Here is a 12,167-nt window from a genome sequence, read left to right on the forward strand (position 1 = left end):
TACATTGCCATAAGGAAATACCTGAGTCTAGGTAATTTATAAAGAAAGGGTGTTTAATTGGCTCATAGTTATGCAGGCTGTGCAGGAAGCATGGTTCTGGCATCTTCTCAGCTTCTGGGGAGGCCTCAGGAAACTTACAATCATGGTGGAAGGCAAAGGGCGAGCCAGCACTTCACATGGCTGTAGGAGGAAGAAGAGAGACAGAGCGGGAAGGTGCTACAGATTTTTAAACTGCCAGATCTTGTGAGAACTCTATCATAAGAGCAGCACTAGGGGGATGGTGCTAAACCATTAGAAACTACCCCAATGATCCAATCACCTCCCACCAGGCCCCACCTCCAACACTGGGGATTACAACTGAACATGAGATTTGGGGAGGGACACAGATCCAAACCATATCACTGAGTAATCATTGTTGCTGGAATGGGATACTCTGACTGGGCAGGCCTGGACCATGTGTTACCCTTGTGGCAGAGAAAAGCATATGTCAGTGCCATCCAAACTTCCTGAAATGCATTTTTCACAATACACAGTGATTCTGTTGACAGAGAAGGGAGAAGGAATGCAAATGCTAAGGGGCAAAAACAGCACATCTTCACTAATGTATATAAAGAGCACTCAGAAATCAATAAGAAATGGTGTTTTCAAAAAGTCATGAAAAGCCATGAAGTGAATCTTCAATGTACTTTTTCTGAGTCCCATTTTTCATACCTCTGCTGAAATGCTTTCCAAGGTTGCAATTAGCTCATTTGACAAGTTAAGTGTAATAATTTATTACAAGATGTTAATATATCATAAGGAGCTTCTTCTTCTCTTAGGTGATGTGTAGAGTATAGAGGCCTTCTGGTGACAATGTTTTAATTCAAAGGAGAGTCCCCAGTTGTTAATTTTAGGCATGATTTCTAAGATACAGTCCCTCAGGCAGAATGAATGCTGAAATCTTTATTTCACTTGAGTTCAATAAACCTTTCTTCTTTCATCTCCGAAAAGTAAAAGGGGACCTTGTTCGTATAATCTTCCTTAAAGAACCTATAATTTTGCAGTGATTTTATGTGCATATTTCTTAAATGAATTTAGAGACTTGAACTTTACTGAATTTGTTTCAAATTGTCTCCCTGGGAGAAAAATTAGATTATTGCTTTTATATATTTTACATACATTTTTGTGAATGTACATTTTTACCTGTTAGATTTTAAGTTGATGCTTTCTAAAAACATTAGCTGTGTGTTTTAGTCCTGCATAAAAGTATTCATAGAAGATGAAACACTATTTTTGAGAAAACAAAATATTCCTATTAACATAGAATCCGCAAACCAACAAAGCACCATTATGGAAGTGTTTTTGTTTGTGTCATCTTGTAAATCTTTTGTATTATTTTTACGAGACAGAGAGAAAGAAACAAAAGCATAAAGATGTTAGCTCAAGAAACCCCATCTAGGTTGTATTGCATTGAATCAATAAAAATATATGCTCTACCATTTACAAACTGTGTGTTTGAAGTTATTCATCTTCTCTGTAGCTCAAATTCATCATTTACAAAGGGAAATTATAATAGCATCTACCTTACAGGATGGTTTTGAGGGTTAAGGTGTATCAAACAGTGTCTGGCCCAAAGTCAGTGCACAGTCAGTTAGCTACAACTATTATTTTAGGTAATTTCTAACCACAGCTCAGTTTATTGTCTGCTGGATACTTGGTGCTACTCACAGGCCCTTATGAGGCTTAGAAGCACTTCCTGTATGACAGAATGCAGCTCAATAAAGTCGGAGAAGCTTATTTCCTTGAACTAGAATTTCCTGGAAATAGCTGTTTCACCAATGGCTAATAAATGGTCACTGCCATTAATCAGAAACACTAAGAGTTCTCAGAATTCCCCGTCACATCCGTACCCCTTATTTTGTCATGATTAACCATCAGTGTTTCTGTTTCCTCCTCTAATTTGTGAGCTTCAAGGAAGTTTGTGACTTATTCGCTACGAATTCTTCCTGATTCACCAGGGGTGCCTTACAGAGAGAGGCTTGCTGAGTATTCGTTGAATGAACAAATGAATGAACCGACGGATGAACAGATAATCAAACAGGTATCCAACTCTCAGCCCTCTCATTTAAATAGTACTCTACTATCTGGTTTGAGCAGTGTGCGAGTCAGAACTAGAAGCCCCACAGGCTAACTACTCCGATGGCAGTGGGACAGGTTCATCTACTTGAAATCTATTAAAAGATCATCCTTCAACAATTCTTTAAAGCTTCTTGAAAAGAGGAAATTCCATCATCATACATGCTTCAACCATGAATTTCAAACTTTCTTTGAAAAAACATGAAATATTATACCAGCTTAGATAAAAATCTTTGGGCTACTTTTGTTGGTCCTTTATGTATATTTATTATTAAAGATGAAACAGAATTGAAAGATGGTGACCAAAAGCGAATCTGACTTACTTTAGGGGAATTAAAAGGATAGGAGAGAAACAATACCTATGGCTGAATTTACTGAAAATGTTTCTACACCTGGAAAAAAAAATCACCTAAAGTGTATTGAATACTTGAAGACAATTAAATAATTCAATTCAAAAAATATTTTGAAGTTTTGATTTTAGGTGAAGTCTTTTTTTTTTTTTTTTAAAGAAAAATATCTAGTTTAGAATCTGTTTGAATAATTCTTTAGTATCTACTTCTCTTTAGTAAAACTTTGCTTATTTCAATTTGAGTACAATACACAGTTGAATTCCATTTGCCTCATAGTTCACCAAGGTAATACGGTTCTTTCTGGTGGTGTTGTTGAAGGTGCTATTGTTCACACTCTGGTTTAGTTCATATCCCCAGTATTTATCCCCAGTGACTCAAGGTTCTCTTCTAGAATAGCAAATGGAGATCCAAATGCAATCAAACGAGTCAGATCTTTTACATCAGAAATGTGGATTGAAGAAAGAGATCTTTCATGGGTTCCTGTTGTGATCCAGGGATCCATGATTTGACTTAGAACTAAAGGAATGTGGGCAACACTTTAATTGAAACACTTTTCCCTCTAAGCTCAGAATTAATCAAGAAATAGCTACAAGAATCCAAGAGATGAAGATCAAAATATCATCTTTACAGCTAGCATAGCTCAATTAGAAAATGTGGGCCGGGTGCGGTGGCTCAAGCCTGTATTCCCAGCACTTTGGGAGGCCGAGATAGGTGGATCACGAGGTCAGGAGATCCAGACCATCCTGGCTAACACGGTGAAACCCCGTCCCTACTAAAAAATACAAAAAACTAGCCGGGCGAGGGGGCGGGCGCCTGTAGTCCCAGCTACTCGGGAGGCTGAGGCAGGAGAATGGTGTAAACCCGGGAGGCGGAGCTTGCAGTGAGCTGAGATCCGGCCATTGCACTCCAGCCTGGGCGACAGAGGGAGACTCTGTCTCAAAAAAAAAAAAAGAAAGAAAAAAGAAAAAGAAAATGTGGCTGAGGCTGGACACCGTGGATCACATCTGTAATCCCAACATTTTGGGAGGCCAATGCAGGAGGATCACTTGAGCCCAGGAGTTCAAGACCAGCCTGGACAACATAACAAGACCCTGTCTCTACAAAACAAGCAAAAAAAAAAAGAAAGAAAAAAAAGGAAAAACAGCTGGATGTGGTGATATGTGCCTATAGTCCTAGTGAGGAGGTTGAGGTAGGAGTATCACTTTAACCCGGGAGTTTGAGGCTGCAGTGAGCTATGATTGTGCCTCTGCTCTCCAGCCTGGGCAACAGAGCTAGACCCTGTCTCTATAAAAACAAAAGTAATAATTTTAAAAATGTGGCAGGAATCTGTGGCCAGGAAATGAGAATTCACACCTTGCCTGTCACACCCTCCTCCAAGACAAGGGATTAGGATGCCCCTTTGTAAAGCAGACTCTTCCTTGGTCAATTGCAAATGGGATCACTCTCTCCCACCTGAAAAACCTCATTAGTTAGGACCTATAGAAATTGAGAGGTGAAGCCAGCTGGACTTCCTGGGTTGAGTGGGGACTTGGAGAACTTTTCTGTCTTACAAGAGGTTTGTAAAATACACCAATCAGTGCTCTGTGAAAACGCACCAATCAGCGCTCTGTAGCTAGCTAGAGGTTTGTAAAATGCACCAACCAGTGCTCTGTAAAAACACACCAATCAGTGCTCTGTAGCTAGCTAGAGGTTTGTAAAATGCACCAATCAGCACACTGTAAAATGGACCAATCAGCAGGACATGGGCGGGGACAAATAAGGCAATAAAAGCTGGCCATCCCCTGCCCCTCCAGCCAGCAGCAGCAATCTGGGTCTTCTAGGCTGTGGAAGCTTTGTTCTCTTGCTCTTCACAATAAATCTTGTTGCTGCTCATTTTTTGGGCCGTGCCATGTAAAGAGCTGTAACACTCACCGCGAAGGTCCACAGCTCCCTTCTTGAAGTCAGCGAGACCACAAACACCACCAGAAGGAACCAACTCCAGACACAAAATGACCTTCTACACTGTCTCCAGAAAGTAGATGCTGGGACCCAGGCAGAAATGCTTACTCCATGGACTCAGGAGCAAAAAGAGAAGCCCTCTGCAGGTAGACCTGAGAGAGAGCCAACAACGGCCACGCCACGTGCAGGCTCTACCAAATGTCACCAGTGGATAGGCCCCTCCTCCTTCAGGGTCAGTGAGTGGAGGGGAGAAAGAAGCTAGCATGGATATGGCATGGAAGTTCTGTCTTAGAAACGCAAAGACAAGGGAATAACTATCCATTTGTAAGGTGTTTGAACATGCCCTTTCTGTCTTGAAGCTCAGAACACCACTTTGAAGACCTTGTTCAGAAATTGAGCAGCCGAGACTCAAGGAGGAATGTTTTCCTCCTGGCAAAGGAGCCACTCCATTGCTTCTCTGCTGCTTCCCACTGACTTTCAAAACATCGTGAGGTTTAACTTTTTGATAGAGTCTCGCTCTGTAACCCAGGCTGGAGTACAGTGCCACAATGTCGGCTCACTGTAACCTCCACCTCCCGGGTTCAAGCAATTTTCTGCCTCAGCCTCCTGTGTAGCTGGAATTACAGGCGCCTGTCACCACCCCGGCTAATTTTTGTATTTTTAGTGCAGATGGGGTTTCACCATCTTGGCTAGGCTGGTCTTGAACTCCTGACCTCATGATCCACCTGCCTCAGCCTCCCAAAGTGCTGGGATTACCGGAGTGAGCCACCACGCCCAGCCAAGTTTAACTTTTATAGAGATTCCTTCCCCTTTCCATCATGCTTATCCCTTCCCTAAAAGGTCCTTGTCATTGTCACTTTTCTCATCCCTAAAAACTGAAAGTCTGTGCACCCCACCTTTTTCTTTTAGAATGGCCTCCTTAATACTGTCTTGCAAGCCCAGGTGGCTGCCACCCATTTAGAGACATTATTCTCCCTCCCCTAAACCGTTCCCCTCTACCCAGTACACATACCTCAGAAGTTCTGGTTGAAACCAAAGACTGGGGCCATTCAGATGATTTCTTAAGCACTCACTGCAGTCCCAGTCTAATATAAGGAGCTTTCTTTAGGAATTTTAGTATTCTTTGTATACACTCAGGTTTTTCTTTTCTTTTTGCTTTTTTTTTTCTTTTGAGATGGAGTCTTGCTCCCTCACCCAAGCTGGAGTGCAGTTGCGCAGTCTTGGCTCACTGCAACCTCTGCCTCCCGGGTTCAAGCAATTCTCCTGCCTCAGTCTCCTGAGTAGCTGAGATTACAGGCACGCGCCACCGTGTCAGGCTAATTTTTGTAATTTTTTTTTTGAGACGGAGTCTCCCTCTGTCGCCCAGGCTGGAGTGCAGTGACCCGATCTCGGCTCACTGTAAGCTCCGCCTCCCGGGTTCACGCCATTCTCCTGCCTCAGCCTCCCGAGTAGCTGGGACTACAGGCGCCCACCACCTCGCTCTGCTAATTTTGTGTATGTTTAGTAGAGACGGGGTTTCACCGTGTTAGCCAGGATGGTCTGGATCTCCTGACCTCATGATCCGCCTGCCTCGGCCTCCCAAAGTGCTGGGATTACAGGCGTGAGCCACCGCGCCCGGCCCTAATCTTTGTATTTTTAGTAGAGACAAGGTTTCACCATGTTGGCAAGGCCGATGGCAAACTCCTGGCCTCAAGTAATCCACCCGCCCCAGCCTCCCAAAGTGCTGGGACTACAGGCATGAGCCACTGCGCCCAGCCTGGCTTTTCTATACTTACCGAATATAAGAATCAAAATGGAGCCACCAGTAGCTAACAACAGTGATTGCTGTTGGTGATTTTGCTGTTGTGTTCTGTTGGCTGTGTTGGGTGTGACTTCTTGTGCGAGTGCATTCACTCATTCACTTCCTAATTTTTTTTTTTTTTTTTTTTTTTTTTTTTTGAGACAGGGTCTCACTTTGTCACCCAGGCTGGAATGCAGTGGTGCAAACACAGCTCACTGAAGCCTGGACTTCCCAGGCTCAAGCGATCCTCCCACCTGAGACCCCCAAGTAGTGATTCTGCTGCCTCAAGCCCCAGCGTGGCCACACACCCAGGTAATCTTTGTATTTTTTGTGGAGACGGTTTCTCCATGTTGCCCAGGCTGGTCTCAAACTTCTGAGCTCAAGCGATCCACCCACCTCAGCCTCCCAAAGTGCTGGGATTGCAGGCATGAGCCACCATACCTGGCCCACTTCTTAATCTTTATTGAATGTGATTGTCACTGTGTTGAACCCTAGTGTTACAAATAGGAATAATTCTCAACTCCTGTCTTTGGGGACTCAGTGTGGAGGAAGGGAGGAATATATAGCTATTTAACAGTGTGGCCAGCTAAGCCGCATTCCTGAAGCGCGCAGACTTTTCAAGAGCACTTTGGCCTAGGGTGAGGAATACTTGGGGATTGTTTTACCTCTGTCTTAAACGAAGGTTGCAGGGGTAAGGAACGTCCTATGTAAAAGATGGACAATTTTGGCAGGGCCTGGTCCTCTTCAGTATGAAGAAGAGCAGAGGGGGTGCCTTGGGAATTGTGAAAGACAGGCTGGGCCTAGGCTATGAAATGCTTTATAGGACGAAGTAAGGAGTTTAAACTTCCTTCTGTAAGCAACAGGAAGCTGGCCGAGGTTTTAGGCAGAGGTGTAACTGATCAGCTTCTATTAGGGAGATAACTCCGCTCAGGAGGGACGGCATTCATCCTCAGAAAGTTAATCCTTAAAGGGCAGTAGGCAACTGGCCACAGAGAAGCCCAGCTTTTAGCTTAGTGTTTGGAGGGTCTCGAGTGATACTGATGTAATTGAGCTTTTTAGGAAAAAAAGATGAAATCGTAATAGCCCATATGTCTAAAATGAAAAGAACGTGATTTGCCTTATAATAATGCACCCCCTAAAATAAATCTTTAATTCAACCTATGAATCTTTAATGCCCAGAACGCAGCATAATGCTTTGAAATTGAAACTTGAGATACAGGCATTGCAAAATCAGCCCTACAGTGGGTTTAGGGCATACAAATTGAGCAGTATGAACTATTGACACCTCCTGGTGGCAGCAGATGTGTGCTGTTTGCCTGGTCCAAACAAGAGGGGAATGAATCAAAGGCATTAAAAATAAATAACACCAGCAACCCAGAAGGAAGGGATGGGAGGATGAAATGGCCCGGGTCATGGGGCAGACCCGGTGGAGGCCTGTCGGAAAGCAGAGACGGCAGGGGGAGGCCTCGGATAACCGGGAACAGCGGCCAGCATTCCTGGGGAAGGGGCTAGAGTAAGGGCACTTCTAACAAATTTAAAAGCGACAAATAGATTACTGAGATAGCTGTTCCAGAATGTCTGCTGACAGTTTTGTTTTGTTTTGTTTTGTTTTTTAAGGAAATTGTTTTCATTTTTCAGCTCTAAACATCCAGCCTAATAAATGCTTTCTCATAATAATCTCTTACCACTCTATAAGCACTTTTTAACCTTCTCTGAGCCTTTGTACTTACAGAGTTGTATTTAATATAAATGGTGGCAACACAAGGAGAAAAACACCTAGAGTCATCTATTTCTCAAATGTGCTTTATTTACATTCTTTAAAAAATAATGAAAGCCAGGCATGGTAGCCTGCGCCTGTCGTCTTGCTACTTGGGAAGCTGAGGTGGGAGGATCACTTGAGCCTGGAAGTTTGAGGCTGCAGTGAGCCATGACTGCGCCACTGCACTCCAACCTGGGCGACACGTGAGACCCTGTCTCAAACAAGTAAATAATATAAAAATAAAATAAATATATAACATAATGAAGACATTGACTTGTGAGGAGGCTGAGGTGGGAGCATCACTTGGGCCTAGAGTTTGAGGCTGCAGTGAGCCATGATTGTACCACCGCACTCTAGCCTGGGTAACAAGTTGAGAACCTGTGTCAAGTAAGTAAATAAAAAAATAAATATGAAAATAAAATAAAAATTATGAACACGTTAACTCTTGAGATGCTGCATAACAAAAATCAAAGCCAATCAAACGCCATCTAGGATTGATTCCCCTATGGAAGTACAGTACAAAAGTACCAGAAGGCATGAAAGAGGAAGCTTGGTTTCTGACTCTTTGGACTGGATATGCAAAAGGCTCAGAAGTGAGATGGGAGGTTCACGGGTGCTGACTCAATCACTCATTTGCCGCATGACCTAGGACGCATCCTTTAATCTTGCTGGACCTCACTTTCTCTATAGGGAAAGTGAGAAAATAAAATCCAAGAAATCTGTAGGACCTAGTGGGCACTGGGCTGCACGATGACTTTTGTGGGTGTTAAGCACTTTTGTCTTCATGAGCCGTTTCCTCCATCGGAAAAACATTAAATTTACATTTTACCACTGCTTTACCTTCATATCAGCATAGTCGACATGCGTATCTTGCTTATTTCCAGAAGCAAAACATTCTCCTAGGCCCCTAAAATTGCTATGGGCTCTCAGCACTGAGCCTTATGGAGAGGCTGGTCCTGAGTCGGTGGTGGGAAAGTCTGTGCAGTCAGGAGAGGCAAACTCTCACGGAGGTTAAGAGTGTGAGCTGAGCTTTAAATAAACCTGGCTTCAAACCTGCCCTCAGTCGCTTACTAGCTGCTTGGCCTCAAGCAATTTATTTAAACTTTCTGAGCCTCAACTTTCTCAAATGTAAAATGAGGGCAATAGATCATACCAATTTCGTGGGTTGTGTGTGCGTATGTGAGTGTGTGCGTGTGTGTGTATGTGTGTGTGTTAAATAAGACAGTGTCTCTGTATCAAACTCAGTATTTGACAATTAGTGCTTGAGAAATGGTGGCTGTTCCTCTTGTATTTTTCTTCCCTCCCTCCCTTGCTCCCTTCCTCCCTTCCTCCCTTCCTTGATGGAGTCTTGCTGTGTCGCCCAGATTGGAGTGCAATGGCGCGACCTCAGCTCACTACAACCTCCACCTCCCAGGTTCAAGCGAGTCTCCTGCCTCAGCCTCCCGAGCAGCTGGGATTATAGGCGTGTACCACCACGCCAGCTAATTTTAGTATTTTTAGTAGAGATGGGGTTTCACCATGTTGGCCAGGCTGGTCTCAAACTTCTGACCTTAGGTGATCTGCCTCCCTCGGCCTGCCAAAGCGCTGGGATTACAGGTGTGAGCCACCATGCCCCGCCCTTCTTGTATTATTATCAGTATCTCTCCTAAGAATCGGACTGGCTTGGAAAGTGGTTGCTCAGCTCAGAGTGGGAAGACAGAGCACCCGTATGCCTGTCTTTCTCCTCCCTGGCCAGGGCAGCAGGGATCTTTTCTGCTGCAGGCATCCAGCCTAATTCACAGTCGTTTGGCTTTAGGACTCTTGAAAAAGCACATGGAACTGTCTCATGTGCATGGAGAGCCAGCTGGTGGCTGTCTCCAGCTCTGGGCACCAGTTAAGGAGCCTTGTTTGTCCTCATAGTGTTGGAGGGCAGTGACAGCAGCAACCATGGCCCTCTGAGAATTATTTAATACCTTTACTTTCTTTTTCAAGCATTTTTCTATGTACAGAAATTATTATTATAAATATTTTTTTAAAAGTACAAGACTTATATACTTGAACCTGCCATTGCAGGTCATTACAAGAGAGCAAAAATGTTTCTTGAAACCTGTATGTGTGGGGTGGGGTTGTGTGCTCAGGTCTTTTGCTATCCTAAAGGCTCCATAATTACATCTGCTTAAGATTCTGTGGGTATGGAAAGCTCATATTGTTGATTGAGAAGGGTTATTTTTGCTTTACCAAAGGCCAATCACATAGGTCAGTAGCACTCCTTTGCTCAACTGCTGTTCTTTGGGCATTAATTTTAATGTTTAAATAGCAAGTGCATTTTCCAAAGGCTGCATAAAATACCAGATAAGTAGAAGACCACTGGCTTGGGAAGAGCAAATGCTCAGCGAAGCCTTTCGCAGCCAGAGAATATTGAATATCTCTACCATTATTTAGCATCAGAATCAGTTATGGTTGTCTGACTGATGGACAATTTTTTCCCGACCTGCTATCTTTGCAAGTGACCTATACTGTCTAGACAGTTGCATATTATTTATACATTCATTTTAGATTTTATGTGGTTTTTTCCCCCGCTAAAGTTGTGCAGGTTTTATGCAGCCAAGTAACTATCAGAAATGTAGTCTACAAAAAATCCATATAATTGCACCAGGTGAATGCTCTCTTTCTTAGAGTTGTGTCACCATTAAATTAAAAAAAAAAAATGTAAAGACCATCATATGAGCTCTGGAAAAAAAAAAAAACCAAACTCTCCACCCCTGAACCCACAAACACATGCTTGGGTGCATGCACACACACTCCCCCGCACCCCCCCACACCCCTCCTGTCTTCAGAGTACCAGCAGCAGGCCATGGAGAGAATTAAAGATAGCTAATTTCAAAGGTTCTTAATCAATTCAAGTTGATCCCATTTGTTGATTAGGGAGTCAAAATGCATTATTTGCATTCTGTTTCAAATTCAGAACTTTTTTTTTTTTTTTTTTTTTTTTGGAGGTTCGAGGCTGGAGAAATCTTTTACAGAGGAATCCCCTTGGGCAGAAAGGGAGTTAATTTGAAAACTCTGGTGAGCCTGATGGGTTGTGAAAGTTCCACATGAAACATTTATAATGGCTCCTTTCAGGGTGGCAGGTTTTGGGGTATGCAACGGGCAAGCCTTCAGTAGTCATGAACCAGTGGCTGAAGCTTTGTCTAAATACCTGGGAAGTGAGCTGAATACCCCACGCACCACTTTCATCTGGATATTTGGTGCTGTGTAGACATCGCAGCCAGAGCAACAACAACAGGGCAAAGTTCAGAGATTAAAGGGAGGATAGCGCCTTTCCCAAGGCACGTCTGAACTGGGGACTAACTGGTTGGTTCTCTGTGGGTTTCAGGCCTCGAGTTCGCACATCCCACTGCCCCAATGCCTAGTTTGAAACACTATTTTCCTGGCTTCCTTATGGGGTTCTTTCAAGCCAGAGACCTGGGAAACTCCTAGAAGTGTGTCCTGGCCTGAGTGCAACGAAGTGAACCCCAGGGCTAGTTCTCTTGGGAGAAAATGCTCAATGTAGCCAGAAGTGAGGGCATGCATCTGAAGTCCCTCCCTTCTGATTTTATGCCCCGTTGACTTTTGCCAGGAAAATCCCAGCTCTGCCTAGAATTGATGTATGTGTCCTACATATCGGGAAGACACTACTTTGGGGCAAGATTATACATTAACCTATTTGCATCTCATTTATGTCAACTGAAGATGGTGAGGGTGAACATTTTGTAGGAATTATGTGAAGAAAAAAATCTAACGCCAATTGCATGAAATTATCTCTGTCTTTGGAAACTTAACCCTCCCCCTCCAAATACTACTGTGTCCTACTGGAGTCACTATTGACATCTTAAAATTTACCCTGGCCACCAATGGCTGACTACGTTCTGTTTATCAGCCAACACCAACATTAAATTGTAAAACTGGCTTATCATGTGGCTAAAGTTATTTTGGATGCGAAAACCCACAATGATGAAAGAATTCAGTCCTCAACACTCTTTCAAACGGGGAGAAAGTTTTACTCGCCTAAATATCAATTCTAAAACACGCCATTTCCTTCCATAACACTGCAAACTGGCCCCTTTCAAAGACTGTTTCTTTCTCAGCCTCGATTTTATTTTCCGTTCCACTCTTAGAGTATAAGATTAATTCCCACATTCTGCACATTGCCAGGAGTTCAGTGCACATGTTTACTGAGGTGTACAGCTCTCAAATAACTTTGGTG

Source organism: Macaca thibetana, chromosome 20, assembly GCF_024542745.1.
Source record: "Macaca thibetana thibetana isolate TM-01 chromosome 20, ASM2454274v1, whole genome shotgun sequence".
NCBI lineage: Eukaryota > Metazoa > Chordata > Mammalia > Primates > Cercopithecidae > Macaca > Macaca thibetana.